We start from the raw sequence: 15,679 nt of genomic DNA, 5'->3' as shown, positions 1-15,679 counted from the left end.
AAGGAAAGTCGTCATGCCCAGCCGAACGAGAGCTGAGAAATGCAGCTTTTGATCTCTAGACCGCTTTTTGTTTCAGCTTCAAACACACAATGTATAAATGGCTTGAATTTATTCAGCTGTTTCTGCCAAAACCAGAACTTGTATCATTTGATACTAATGAGCCTTTTTATTTTTATTCTTATTTTTTTTTTAGTTTTCGACTGTTTCAGGTAGTAAACAGGCTATATATGGCAAGTTGATTGTTTAAAGCTATGGAAAAGCTTCAACACAAATCTTGTTCACTGGGGTGTGTTTTAGCATATGAACATTGGCAGTAAAAAACATTGTTCATGCAGTTATGAACAAATAACAAAAGACTGTACACCTTTTCTTATAACTTTAAACATTTGTATAACAAAGGGGAATCTTAGCCAATTGTTAGCCGCATGCTGCATATGAATCTAAGCACTTAATGAACTAGAGCAGCTTCAAAGAAAAGCCTGATGAAATTATGCAATGTTAATGTCATTGTTCTCTACTGCATGCACTGTCAGGGACACTTTAAAAAGAGTACATTGTATGTGATGATCATTTTTTAAATTAAATACAAGAAACATGTCCCTTATAATTATCAGTTATATCTTGACTTTCTGTGGAGCCATTAACATGAGGTAGCTAGGGAACAAAATATACTTAATATAAAAAGACAGATGGAAGCACTGCAGTCTGAGGATTCTTTGTGTGTTAAAAATGTGAAAACCCAGGCAGTACCTGTTCACCTGCTTTAGTAGGCTAACGTGAAGTCAACCTGCAGCCTAACGCGACGTCAGGCTATCAAACAACTTTAGATTTTGACATCGCTCCGTGGTTCAGAAACGGACTCCACAATGTCCCTGACCGATGTTGTTCGTCGTTTAATGGTCTCTTCGTGCAGCCAGCTCGCCGCGGTTGACGTCGCCGTTTCATTTTCAACATCGGCGCAGAACCACAGACGTCGCCGTGGAAACCTCCCGTCCCACTCCGCCGTTTAATTCCCTTCACCGGCAGTCACCATTCTGCAAGTCAAAGCACTTCGATTAAAAAAAGGAAACGATGTCAGTTCCGGCGCGAATGAAATCTTGATGCTCGCTCGTGTGATAAAATGCAACATGACCTCAAATGTGACCAGGCACAGTACAGTCTAACCCACATTCTTATGCAGTGGGAATACATTTCATGTGTTGCGTTCATTCAAATTATGAACAATAAACAATAAATTGATTGCCAACCTGATTATGATCTAGTAATAAATATAATAATAAGGAGATGGTGTTTTATGAGACAATGTGCTTGGCTCAGTCACAGAGCTGATTATAAATAATGGGCACCTCTGACTGCAGCGGTGAATATTAGCTAACCACCAAATCATGATGTGTCTGCTTGGTCGAAGCGAGAAAACCGCAGAAAGGGCGGGCAGCCGCAGTCCTGGGGGAATTTAAGCGCCAGTGCTAACTCTGAACCTCCGCTGTATTTCTCCTCTCTCCAGGCATCCAGCGCTCACAGTCAATCAGGATTCTTTGGAACGAGGCACAACAGTTATACCTGGAGCTCTAAACCTTAAAGAAATGGAATATACTGCTATATACCATACACGAATTGGGCTTCTTTGGAAATTTTAACTTTAAAAATATTAGCAGTATATGTGTTATAAATATTTATTTTAAAATCTGACAGTGCCATTAATTAGATTTTTTGTCCATATATTTTGAAGTGGGCTAGTATCTTGACGGTGTTTTTATTTTTTTATTTCCAATATATTCTGTTTCCTTAGAAGAAAGTAGACATATTTTGACTGTGTGAAGTGAGTAAAGACAGAGCAACACTTTAAGGAGCATTCAGTGAGTGAATGAGGACAGAAAGCTGTGGTACTTTAACGCAGTGAGTGTAAAGGTCATTCTGTGTGGAGGCTACCGCTCCCCTCTCCAAAACCACAACAGAACTGTGCAGTGTCTGCCTGTGAGTAGCGATTAGAGGGAAGCGTGCAACTGCCACAATAACCCCAGTCCTCTGCACACAAAAGGCTGCTCTAATTACACTCCACACAGAGAGAGAGAGGAGAGAGGGAGAGATTGGGGGGAGGAGGCCATTCTCATCAGTCACTGCCTGTATTAGCTGACCAACACTATCCACTTAGAGCAGCCGGCCAGCTATTTAGCAGAGACCACCAATAAAAGAATATGATTGCTGTCCAGCTGTCTGTTTTAGGTTTCACTGCCCAGCCTACACTGAATTAAAAAGATAAGAAACGGCGAGGGATTCATACGAACAGTGCAAGCACACTGTACATTAGGGATGGTGCCATATACAAATACCATATTCGCATAATACATTCTCTCTGAATATTTTCTCCTTCCGAATTTGAGCAGTATTATTTGGATTTGGATCCATTTTCCCATCCCTTTATTGGGATTTGCTCGGATGTCAGCACCAAGTTTCTCAATTAGAAAGCTAGCCGAGAGTTTCCTTTAACACTAGAGGCTCACACAAATTAAACAAGCTCTATTCCAATACAAAGCTACCCCAATGTTTCCTAAATTATTTCAGTGGCCATTATAACACTTGGCCTGTGTTTATTCATCGTACAATCTGAACAGAATGTGGTAATTTAAAGTACATTTCTTTTTCTACAGTGCTGGCCTATTACTTAGCACACACTACATAGCACACACTACTTGGTACATACTACCTAGTACATACTACATAGCACACACTACTTAGTACTTACTGCATAGTGCATACTACTGAGAACATACTACGTAGGAAATGCTTCTTAGTACATACTACGTAGTAGCTGCTACTTTGTACATACTACTGAGTGCATACTACTTTGTGCATACAAACAAAATGGCAATCACAGCCTATTTCTTTGAGCAAGTAGGCCAATCACAGTTTAGCTTTTTCAAGTACTGCTCCAAGCCAACCAATCAGTGTTGTTAGCTGGAGTCTCAAGTCTCCTGAATGATAAAAGAACCACAAAGCACAGCGACAGGTCATTGACGTGTGACAGCAGGCTGTGGCGTGGCATCCAGGAGGCTGCTCGCAAGTTTAAGGGCCTGTTTTTCCTGGTCTGATTCTGTAGGGGGTGCTCATCTCCATGTCAGTTTGGATTGAGATCAGCGGACATTATGCCTCATGGGTCCGCATCAGAGACACGCTAGATATCTCAGTGCTAAAGGGCACTTAATTACACTTGTCTGATGTGCCAGAAAACTTGTTATGCTCCAAATTAAACTCCAGTCAGCCCAGAAATAATGGTTCTAGGCTCAGCAAAAGTGTCATCACTGGGCAGTGTCATCTCTGGGCAAGATGACATAAATGTGTGTGTGTATTTGTGTGTGTGTATGCATGAGGGAGAATCTGTCCTTGTGAGAGAGAATGTTCAAGCTTGAAGAAATGGTCTTGTTCACCCTTTATCCATTTTTAAAATTATAATCAGACATAGCTTCAGCCCAGTGGCATTCAGACTCGGTCCTGGGGACCCTCTGCGTATGCTGTTTTCTGTTCCAACCACAATTGCAGTCCCAGAATTTTAACACACTCATTTTTCTTAATTAGGTTCTTTTCATGCTTTGAGGGATTATTTACCCTCTTAAGCCACATTATGTCAGAAATAGCTATGTATGCTACTAAGATAAAAGTCCCACGTTTGCATGGTGCTATATGGTAAACAACAATAAGAGGAGGCAACAAAAATTTTTAACTGATTAAATTCTGGACTGAGGGAAATGAACAGGCTCTTAATTAGGTTGTTGAACGCATGTTTAAAGGGATATTTCACTTTTGTCTAACACAAGTAATTTTATGGGGCTTGTCCCATTGTATTTGAATTGTGTGAATACTAGCAACATCAGCTGTCCCTGTTGACTGTTAATGGTAGTGCAGTTCCTCCTGGTTTTCTGGTTCCTCTTTAGTATCCCTTGCAGTTGTTGAGTGGAAGCAAGCAGCAGCAGGCAGGCTGCACTGTGGAGAAGAGCACCTGATGTTTGCTTGTGCTGTCTGCTGTTTAATATATACAATTAGAACGCCATTTTTAAAAATTTATTAAAACGTAAAATATCCATAGCACTTCCCATCCAGACAAAAAGTAGTAAGTAATTACATAACTGACACGGGCACTGGAGAGCTAATTTGACACATGGGTGGCGACTCCCCCCTTCTGGCCACAGAACTGGTGCCTTGTGACAGCAGGTGGTGGTATCAGTGCTGGCAGGCTTTCAATTAGCACCCATGTCTCCATGGAAACAACACCCCGCTCACTGTTTATCACTGGTAATGATTCATCATTCCATGCTGCAGGAAGCTGGGGATAGTGATTAGGGAGGCTCTTGACAATGCTGCAGAATCAGAACTGCTGACCATGATCTAGCAGTTATGGGGAAGTATGATATAGTCAAGTGCATAGTGGGAAATCGAGTTTTTATTTTATTTTTTAAATCTTTTTTGGCACTTATCATTCTGATCTCACTACTTTCTGGTCTTTGTTTTTCCATGAACATCATTACAGCACAATTAAAGGCAAACTAATTCCATGTCAAGAAAGTTTCATCTGTTGCCTGTTCAGAATTGCTGAGTACATTAAAGGAGGAAATTCAGTTTCAATATTTTTTTTTTCATTTTTTAAAAGAAAATGGCAAGATGTCTCTGTCATGCTGAGATTGACAAATCACCTCTCTTTTGTGTTAAGACACTTTGTCATACTTTTGACACCTAATTTAACAGAAATAACCCCGAAATATAATAAAAAAAACCCCTCCAGCGGACCTTGTTCCGTCTTAAGCCTCATACCCCTGATCTCCATGGCGGGTGAGATGTATCTCTCACTGTTGAGCAGTGCTAACCCGGTGATGTCTGGCGGGTGAGCCGCTAAAGGGCACTGATACAGCCGGAGCCTGAGGAACCCTGACTGATGTGAGTCCAACCCGCCCCGACAGGAAAGACAAAGTCCTTTATCCTCTATTTAATGTCAATGTGGAAGAACTGAGCGATACCACAGAGGCTATTGCCTGTGAATCTGTGGTGACTGAGACTATGTCAGTTTCTCTATATTTCCGCGTCGGTCCGAATGTACTTTTTTAAAAAAGAAGCTAATTAAGAAGCGTCTCAGCTCGCAGAGAACAATCCGCGCGGCGCTGTCTTTTCCGCCTCGTTTGGCCGCCCGCGCGGACAGCCCGTTATTAGCGCTCAGGCGGCGCGGGCGGGCGTTCGCTAACGGCGGCGGAATTAGCCGCGCTAAGCGTCCGGTGCTCCGAAGGTCGGGCTTCCCCTGGACAGGACGTCAGCCCGCGTCGCACAGAGGAAATCGGTTACCGCCGCGCGAGAGACGCGGGGGCGCGCCGGCGGCCGTTAGCCGCGACTCGGGTGCTCCTCTCCCGTCAGTCCGCTGGCCGGGCCGTGGACATAATCCCGCTTCCCCTGGGCCTGCCGTCGTTCCGGGCGCCGGGCTCTTTTGAGCCGTGGAACAATGCGATCGGCGCTTCAGGAGAGAAAGCGGGGCTTCAAACGTCCACTGTTCATCATGCACACAAAATCTTCTTCGTAAAAAAAATAAATAAAATCTGAACAATGGCACTGATTGCGCAGATCTAGCATTCTGTGCAACTGTCAACTTTTAATCAAGGGCATTATCACGTTTGGGAGACTGATAAAATAAAAAATGTCTGTAGTCTTTCATGTGCAATTTTAATCTATTATCATGGGAGGCCTCTTGCACATGCTGTGAAAGTGTAATTGATTAAGGTGTGTGAAAGTTTTAATGGGGGAGGATGAAGATGAAGACGATGCTGACCATATCCTTCGAGCTGAAGTACTCTGGGAAACTTAAGGCTGTCAGGCACCTCAACACAAAGCAGTGAGTGTTGGAAAGAAATATCATCACTTAGGTATTTCTTTCCAATGCACGCTGCTTCCTTTAATAAGTTACAGAAACCGCACATGCCGCGTTTCAGACTGAATGCGTTCATTACATTCGTGGGTTACATTCATGGGTGTCCTCCAGGAACTCCGGTTTCCTCCCCGTTTCCGTTCAAAATAACGGTTAGTTAGTCTTTACTGCTTGTATCTCATTACTTTGCCGCATGAATGAATCTCATTTCTCGCGCATTTAAAAATTTCAACTCGTTTGAAACGTGCGGCTAAGGGCTATCGAGCGCGTTCTCCAGATGTCCGGCGTTCGGTTCTTCCCCCGCGACGTCGCCGCCGTTCTCCCTCCCGCGAGGAAAACGAGCGGTGACATTGAGGCGGGCGGTGCGGCGCGCGTGAAGCGCGGCTGTCGTCTCTCGCAGGTGGCCGGGGAAACGGTTCTCAGTCTCCTGTGGCGGATGTGTCTGCCCGTAGGGGGTGGGAGAGCGAGTGAGTCCGATGATACCCACTCCCTGGGTAGCTAATGGATAACCTACCGTTTGCACTCCTGGGTCACACTGTGTGTCTTCAATGGGCAACTTAAATGAGTGCTTTAGTATTTAAATATGTGCTTATCCCACGTGGAATTTATTGTGATATTTATAAAGATGTTGATCACCAGATCTGGGCCTTTCAACAACATTATTTTTGTATTGTCTTGGAAATACTTTTTGCCCCAGAATTAGTTTCAGTTTGCTATGTATTGAGACAGTAGGTTTAGGGGTGTGAGAGTGGGCCTGGGGGTGGCTGTATTTTAAAAAAAAGTTTTCTTGCTCTTGTACACACATTTTCTTGGCATTTCCAAACGAGCACGTTCCTGAAGTTCAAATTCAGATAGCTTGCTGTTTGTAGGAAGTGTCAGGACATCTCAGACGCGTTTAACCGCTGAAGGATGATGGCACAGTGACCTGTGATGACCCTGGCTCAGGGAACAGCCTGCGGGGGGGGGGGGAGCATTTTCCTGCAGAAGGGAGTATTTAGCTCTGTGTGAGAGCTGCAGGAGGCGATTAGGTCACAGAGCTGACTCATCTGCCCCCAGACGAAGAGAGAGGAGGCAGGACACATCATTTGAGATGCAGATTATTGTGTGCGTGCCTGCATGCAATTGCCTCTGTGTGTGTGTTTGTGTGTGCGAGTGTGTGTGTGCAAGAGAGAGGGAGAAAGAGAGAACTTTTTGTGTTCTTAAGTAAATACTTGATTTTGCCCATTTTATTTTTGTTCAATTCCGAGATTGCAAAAACCGCCTCACTGTCTACCCATTTATAATATAACTGCCCTGTGAAATGCCACTTAGGGACCCCCCACCCTGGCACTTTTCACTATGTTTTTTTTTTTTCTTCTTGAATGTAGGATTAGCAATCTACGGTACTTCAGGCCTTGGCTGGTTAACTTTTGCTTGATGGAAATTAAATGGCAATATTGTAACATTGGTCAGATTTCTACATGAAGCTTGAAATATTGACTTCAAATATTTGTCCTCTGTTCTTGGTCAATGACTGCAGAGTTGAGTAGCGTGTGCTTTTTCATTGATGTCAAAAGTCGAGGAAATTTATTTTGTTGATTAGTGAGCATAGCTAGGATGTATATGTTATGTACTTACCACCAACCCCCGTTTAGCTACTTGTACGTGTGACATATTTTGGATTCAAAGGCCTGAATTTCAACAAAGGTCTGCATCCCTGACACACAACCCTCTACTCCTTTAAGATAATATTCAAAAGTGCGACTACCTTTAGATTGACCACTGCTGAGTGAAAAGATCTGCACGTAAACAGAAGCATCCCCATAGCAACTGTCATTTCTCTGTTATGCTTGGAAAATGCATTATGATATTTATGCGAGGAAAGAGAAAGCGCTTGAATTCTTTGGGCTGGTGCCAGCACCGTGTTATGAGGTTTGTGTGACGCGTAGCATTAGCGAAAGCCCGGCAGATGTTGCTTGTATTTAATCAGCCTGTCAGCATATCTGGCCGGATTTCAGAATTCCTTAATGAGCGACTGTGCGGTGTGCGTTTCCTCCTGTAAGTAATCTGCGAATAAATCTTCCCCACAGCGTTGCATCCACACGCTGATCCCTGTAGTCGTCAGCGCATTCCCAAACGCGGTCTATTTGCGCCAGATTGCCCACAACACAACACCCTTCCACAGGTGTGGGGCGTGCAGGCACTTGTGGTCTTTGGTTTTTTTTTTTTAGAAACTGGTAGAAATTGGTAGAAACTGTAACCTGAAATAAAAACAATTTACACAGTCCACAATCACACTGGGGGGGGGGATTCTATGTCTTTGAGTCGAGTGCTGTGAATGTCATCATTGAACCCTTATATACACATGCACACACACACACACACACACACACACACACTCACACACGTACACACACTTTCATAATTCCTGCGTAATTATCAGTTAATCCAGTGTAGAATAGCAGTGCATGTATGATTATTTCTGCGTTGACTGCAGAATGAGTTTATTGGCTTCACAACAGCAGGGTTCTTCGGCCTGTATGGACAGAAACCCCCCCCCCCGCCCCCGCCCCTGCCCCTGCCCCCGCTATCCAGCCCCCTGTTCCCCTGTTAGCTCTCCATCTTACAGTACATGCATTCTGAATGGTCAGCTGACCGCTGCCTCTGCCAAGCGAGGGCTTTCACAGGCAGTTTGCGGTAATGAGAAACAGAGGCGGTTTTTCCCCTAAGCTCACTCCAGGCTCAGGCTGCTCACTCACCCACGCTGTCACAGGCTGGGACACAGGAGGGCTTGGCCCTCCACAGTATAACACTGCACCCTCAATGCCAACAGAGAGGAGGAGACAGACAGACAGACAGAGAGAGAGATAGAGAGAGAGACAGACAGAGAGATAGAGAGAGAGAGACCGACAGACAGAGAGAGAAAGATAGAGAGAGAGAGACAGACAGACAGACAGACAGACAGACAGATAGAGAGAGAGAGACAGACAGACAGAGAGAGACAGAGAGAGAGAGACAGACAGACAGACACAGAGAGAGAGACAGACAGACAGACAAACAGAGAGAGATATATATATAGAGAGAGACAGACAGACAGACAGACAGAGAGATAGAGAGATAGAGACAGAGAGACAGATAGAGAGAGAGAGAGACCGACAGACAGAGAGTCTATGTGTGAATATCAGTACAATGTGTTAAAGTGCAGAGGTCTGCTGCTATGCTAGGGCTCAGAACACCACTGGGACAATCATGCAGCGCCCAGAACACTGTAAGGTCAAGGTGAGGGCAATAATTGGGCTGTACCCGTGCAACACCGTGTCCTGCTTCTGTACTTCACGCCTGTCCCAGCCTGGAAGTACACCAAGTTTTTCCAGGAGTAAAGAAACGTTTGCAGTTTGGAAAACGTGATGACCGTGTGAATATCCTGACAAATTTCAGTCTGTAGGGAGCAATAGGACACAAATGAGTTAACATCAAAATTATTCTGCAACACAAGCTGCTATCAACCCACTTACACATAACTACAGTACCAATGGTGTATCGCATTCATGCCAGTGATCACGCTAGGCCATGGAATGCTGCGTTACTGGAATGGAGGACATTTAAAAATCTGCGTTTTACTCTAATTCACTTGCATTTTGATCAAAATGACTGTTTTTGCCATAATATGCCAACTCACAATAAATGTATGTCATTCATAATTGAATGAATGAATGAATGACATACATTTATTGTGAGTTGGCATATTATTTGTTGCACGGGTACAGCCCAATTATTGCCCTCACCTTGACCTTACAGTGTTCTGGGCTCTGCATGATTGTCCCAGTGGTGCTCTGAGCCCTAGCATAGCAGCAGACCTCTGCACTTTAACACATTGTACTGACATTCACACATAGACTCTCTGTCTGTCAGTCTCTCTCTCTCTCTATCTCTTCGGTTACAAAATTTTATTTTGTAACAGAAGCAGGATACATTTTTGTCACACAGGCTAATAATATTAAGAAACCCTTGGAGTGACTTCTGTTTTAATTTACTCATGTTGAGCAAGCTAGCCAGAGCATGATATCTCATGTCCAACTTTTCAAATTGCTTTCTTTTTGAATCTGGCAATGCTACCAATGACTGTACATATTATGAAGAAAAAACAACACAAATGTCAGACACTGAAAGATGATTGGCTCAAAGACACAGGAGCATTTATCTTGTTGTATTTCAAGTCTGGGTCGTTGCCTATTGTAATCTTTAAAAAAAGACCTAGTAAAATCTGCGTTTAGAGAATGCAGTGTAATTTTTTCCTCCGTTTGAGCAATTTTTCACTATAAAAATAGCAGAATCCTGCATTACCGCTACCACTGATGTCATTTAAAATGTGACACAGATTCTTTAGGAAAAAAGGTGTGAAAAGCTGCTAACACACTGTTAAACAATGCCTGCGTGACACAGTGAAGTTGAGCTGAGCTGAGTTAAGTGTTAGCAACGCGCGTCTGTCGCTAACGGGAGCTGGTGGAAGTCTCTCCGAGGCTGGGGCCGGCTTGCTGCCATGCAGCAGCTCTAAATATTTCACAGTAACAAGGAGAGCTCTGGAAACGAGGCCCGTCCCCCTGGGGATAGGTTTGCCTGTCGTACGAATTTGGAAGCAAGTTCCCGCCTTGTCTCAGTACCGAGGTGATCGGTATCGTAAAAACCCGCTGATCCAATTTCTCCTCCCTGCAGATTCAGATTGCATCGCCCCCTTCCTCTCCCCCGGCCCTTCCCTGGGAGCTGAGCTGATCCATGGTCTAATGCAGAGGCTCTCAGCCCTGATCTCAGCTGGAAAATCAGCAACCAGTTCAAGAAACCATGTGATTTGAGTTAAGTGTGCAATCAGATATCCACTTTAATTTCATGTTATTGTATTTTATTCATCCTTGCACTGAAGGTTTAAAAACCCTTATTTTTCCAGCTTGGGGTTGTGCAGATATCTTGCCATGTACAGGGCTTGAAGTACGCTGCAATGGACTAATACATTACTGGAACTTCCGAGTTTTTTCATGAGCACTGCCACTTTTTTTTTTTTTTTTAGCTTTGCGCTACTTCTCCCTCTCCTCTTTGATTGAGCTTTGATGTTTCACTACATAATGTTCAGAGTGGTTATGGCTGCCCTGGTGATGGGATTCAACACAGGACATGGCTATCTAGAAGATTTATGTCATAAGTTATACATTTTGTGACTACATTATTGGAGACAGATCATTTTATGGTGGAATTTCTCATGTGGCAGTCCTCTGAAGAGCCAGTGTTTCAGACCCTTGTCCAGAATGCACATCCCCTACCTGTGTGACCGGCTTAGTGCCATTGACAGTTCAGCTCTGCATCAGATGGTGGAAACATTTACTGTCAACCTTTTTTTCTTAGCAGAAATTGGAGAAAAAGGACACAACAACACAACGGTCAGAGTGGTTTTATGGTGTGCCAGAGTTTGACCTTGGCTTGTTTGCCAGAGCCAAACACAGAAGCTACTAGGACTCCAACCCCCCCTGCTGAAACCACCATGGCCAGTTTTAAGAAATTATTTCGATTATTTAGAGTAGATTGGCTGATTTAAGATCAGTTTAGCTTTTAGCTTATATTGGATAAGGTTAGGATATGGACGAGGGAAAGCTGATCCAAGTTCAGCACTCCTACTCCGAGATACTTTATGAATGCAGGCCTACTCCAAGAGCAACACTCAAGAATCTCAAATCCTGTTGTGCTTGCACTCTTGCTCATTAATATAGCCTCTTTGGGGCAGGACTAAAAACCTCATCACCATATTTATAGACCCGTAGGAACCTTTGGTATACACACAGAGAGAATTTGTTTGTTTGTTTAAAGAAACTATCATTCATTCAGTTGCATCACATCAGTTTTTGCAAGCACAGCACAACAAAGCAAAGGATATAAAATGGCCGACAGCAGATGTGTTTAAATGTAGTGCAGGCTGAAGAAAGAATATGAGCTAAATGGATGCTAAAGCTACTTGAGCTGAGCTGAGTATATCACCATATCTTTAAAACTGTGGTGCATAAAATTAAGCTGTGTTTGGTACAGGCATTAGATAACATATCACTCACCGCTAGATCCTCTCCTCAATCAGAGATTACAAATCCACAGCTCAGGAAAGGTCTGTGCCTAAACTGACAAACTTAATCATTGTAACAATCTCTCAAAAACATGAGAGATTTGCACACAGTAATGGTTATAATCATAAACGTTTATGCAAGAAAACAAGCAGCTTGTATTAAACTGTTTCATAGTTTTGGCACATACACAGGAAAGGATGTTTTACCACTTCATGTATAATTCACCTTTTGGGGCATAAGAGCTTTGCTTCAGCAGATCTTAAGAGTTCTGATTTGTTGATAATGAATTAAAAGCTTGTAAATGTATTCAGGTGCTTTGTGCGCAGTAAAAAGAACTTTTAAAATATGTTTTAAAACTAGCCTAACAAAACTGGACTAGCATAGGGCCTGTTTGGCTTCAAATTCAAGTTCAAGCCTAACCTGCCTATAGATCACTGCCCACTGCAGGTGTGCGCATATCAATGAGCTTGTTAATGCACTCATAATTTTAATCAACACTGAAGCGCACTGCCAGGAACTGACAGGAGGCTTTTAACAAAGTGGCCAGCAAATCATTCATCCAATGATTTTACCTCACATTTTATTTTCATATTAAAAGGCTGAGTCTTATTACGCTGTCATTTAACAGAGGGAGAGTGGCTGTTGCTAATCACCCCCTATGAAAGACAGGCCAAAACAGCCATTAAATATTAAATGTAACTGCTTGTTTGTGCTTGTAAATTATTAAATTGTAACTCCACTGCTTCCTACTAGAATGATAACCCTCACCCCACATGCACACACGCACACACAGGCACACACGCACACGCACACACAGGCGCACGCGCGCACACACACACACGCACGCATACACATGGACATACACCTTCCCCCAGGAGTTTACACAAAATATTGATATGGTGGTGTTGCATCTATTTCCTTCTCTAAAATACTGGGGATGTGTGATAGCAGATGAGATGAATCCTAAATGAGCGTCTTGCTCAGTAAATACCAGCCTTCGGGGGTGTGTGCTGGGTAGACGGTGGACCACCCTGTGGGGAAAATGCTACAGATGCACTACAGCAAGCTCTCCGTTAAGGAGTATTTCAGGTATTTAGCAGATTAACATATCCTTACACAGCTGAGTCTACAGTTTGTTTCTGACATACACTACACGGCCAAGAGTATGTGGATACCTGACATCCAACATCTCATTCAAAATTATGGGTATTTATATGGAGTTGGTCCACCCTTTGCGCTACAACCACCACCACTCTTCTGGGAAGGCTTTATACTAGACGTTAGAGCATTGCTGCAGAGATTTGCTTCCATCCAGAAGAGCATTAGTGAGGTTAGAAACTGATGTGATTAGGCCTGCCTCTTCCTGGCTTTCCAATTGATCCCAAAGGTGTTGGATGGGCTTGAGGTCCGGGCTCTGTGCAGGCCAGTCAAGTTCTTCCACATTGTTTTGTCAACCATTTCTCTATGGGCCTTGTTGTGTGCCTGGGGGCATTGTCATACTGAAACATGGCCTTCCCCAAACTGTTGGGGAAGCACAGAATCATCTAGAATGTTATTGCATGCTGTAGCATTAAGAGTGTATGTGCGATTTAACTAAGGCTACAACTGCACTGACCCACCTGGGAACTGAACTCGCAACTCTTCAGTTTCCAAACCAAGTTCCCTAATCATTACATTACATTACATTACTCTGTGGCCCTGCCGTACAAGTGGCTTCATGTGTGTAACATGTCTACAGTATACTGTATGCTCTAAATGTGGCCCCTGTATCTGAGATGTCTGTGCTGTAGGTCCTATTGTGGCCCCTGTATCACAGATGTATATGCTGGAGGCTGTAAATGTGGCTCCTGTGTGTGAGATGTCTGTGCTGTAGGTTCTAAATGTGGCCCCTGTATGTAACAAGTCTACAGTATCCTGTAGGTTCTAAATGTGGCCCCTGTATCTGAGGCGTGTATGCAGAGGTAGCTCAGTGGTCAGTCTTATCAGACGTATGTGGTGCTTTTGCTTATTTATTTTCTAACTCAGTGACTCCTTGGTTAATGAATTACTCCTGACCTTGAGTGCTGTTTGTCTGGAGGCTCCATTAATATTCCCCTCTACAAGTCCTGGAGGAGTATAGAGTGGCTCACAGAAGCTAGAACAGCACAGTCTGTCAATACACCAACATCAAACTGAAAAAATATGCAGATTATTTTTCTTTAAAGTATGTCCCATAAAATGCTCATGAGAAACATTCAGGGAAAAACACTGAATATTTACGACCTCAGATCTGACCTGGAAGTAACAGCAGGGATGTGAGCACATCAGTAACAGGCCCTCACATCCGCAGTGCAATTGAAAGATTTTAATTCAAGGAGGAGTGTAATTCAAAGTCATATTTTGCATAAACAAGAATCTCTGGACTAATGAATTTTTTATTTTTTTTTGCTTTATAAGGGTGTTGTGAGTTGACCTGAATCTGTGGTTTGCTGGGCAAAATTGTTAGTCACAAGACGGGTTTTGAACTTTATTAGTTGTCGAGTCACAAAACACTAATACTACATGCAGCTATAAGAAAACTTCAAGTGTGAGTCCCAAAGTTATTAATGATGAAGAGAACTGGATTCACAGCTGACAATAAAAAATAGACTTACATTTGCCTGACTGTAACAGTATACTATTTTGAGAACATTAAAGACAACGCTGGTTAAATTTGGTTAAGACAGATTTATCCTCAAAGGGTACAAAGTCAAATAATTGTGGGAGTGGTAGGGAACATTCAGCTCTCAGTAAAAATTGCACAGAGCCTCCTGTTGAACCCAAAATGTCAGAGTGTCCGTACTCAACCCAGTCGCCGAGCTCCAGAACAGTGCCAGAACACACAAAATGCGCGCTGACCGCTGGCTCTTTACCCAAAAACAGGTTACCCTGAGGGCCACAGTGACATTTCTGCAGTGAGCCGAACCCTGCTGATAACCACCCTTCCTGGCCCTGCCATCTTGCCAAAGTCTCATCAGGGGCTGGAGACTCAGCACAGATTCTGTACGGTGTCCCCCTGCCATTGAAGCCCAAGCATCCTGGTTTGAAGCACCTTAAGGACATTCGTGAAAGGGTCTGTCCAGGTACAATACTGTAATACAGCAATGGATGTTCTGTACTGTAATGCTACATAGAACGTGACTCAGCACTCCAGGTCTGGGGGAGGAAGCAATTCAGTCTCAGAGAGGATAATGGGACATGCAGACCTCCAAGGAGGAATATCAACTGTGCAGCCTGAAACAGGCCTGTAGTTTGTACAGCAATCCTCCCGGAACAACAAAACAAACCAAAGAAAAGGGCGATTCAGCAGAGATGCTCTTGCACCCGGTCTCATCAGCGTTCAAGTTTAAAAGGGGCTGCATAAGTTTCAAAGCAGTCCACAGAAGGAGGAGTTTTAACGCCAGCGTTTAATTCACCAGCACATTTTACACGTCACGTCCCCGTCAGCCAATCGCACGGCTTTCGCATTCCTGGCCTGGACTCTCTCCCGCTTTTATGGATGTTTCCGGATCGTCGGCGGTACGCGGTTTTCATTCCTGATTTATCACGTGTTCGGGCGGGGGAGGGGGCGGGGCTCCTCGCGCCTGCGTTAGAGCTCTGAGAGCTCCGAGTCCGATATCCCCCCCCCCCCGCACCTTATACCTAATTTCATTCGCTCGTGTCAAGGCTGAGTCCCCCATCA

At 43.8% G+C, this 15,679-nt stretch overlaps 1 long non-coding RNA gene across 1 annotated transcript in view; it reads left to right on the top strand.

The window, feature by feature from the left end:
• Window positions 1-13,040, top strand: part of LOC135243002 (uncharacterized) — a 53,544-nt gene extending 40,504 nt beyond the window's left edge. The window contains exon 4 of the long non-coding RNA XR_010326524.1: window positions 10,592-13,040. This is a non-coding gene — a long non-coding RNA (uncharacterized LOC135243002). The remainder of the gene's footprint in view (window positions 1-10,591) is intronic.
• Window positions 13,041-15,679: the final 2,639 nt, after the last annotated feature.

Source organism: Anguilla rostrata, chromosome 17, assembly GCF_018555375.3.
Source record: "Anguilla rostrata isolate EN2019 chromosome 17, ASM1855537v3, whole genome shotgun sequence".
Lineage (NCBI taxonomy): Eukaryota > Metazoa > Chordata > Actinopteri > Anguilliformes > Anguillidae > Anguilla > Anguilla rostrata.
The sequence above is the reverse complement of the archived record's forward strand: the minus strand, read 5'-3'. Positions and strand labels throughout refer to the sequence as shown.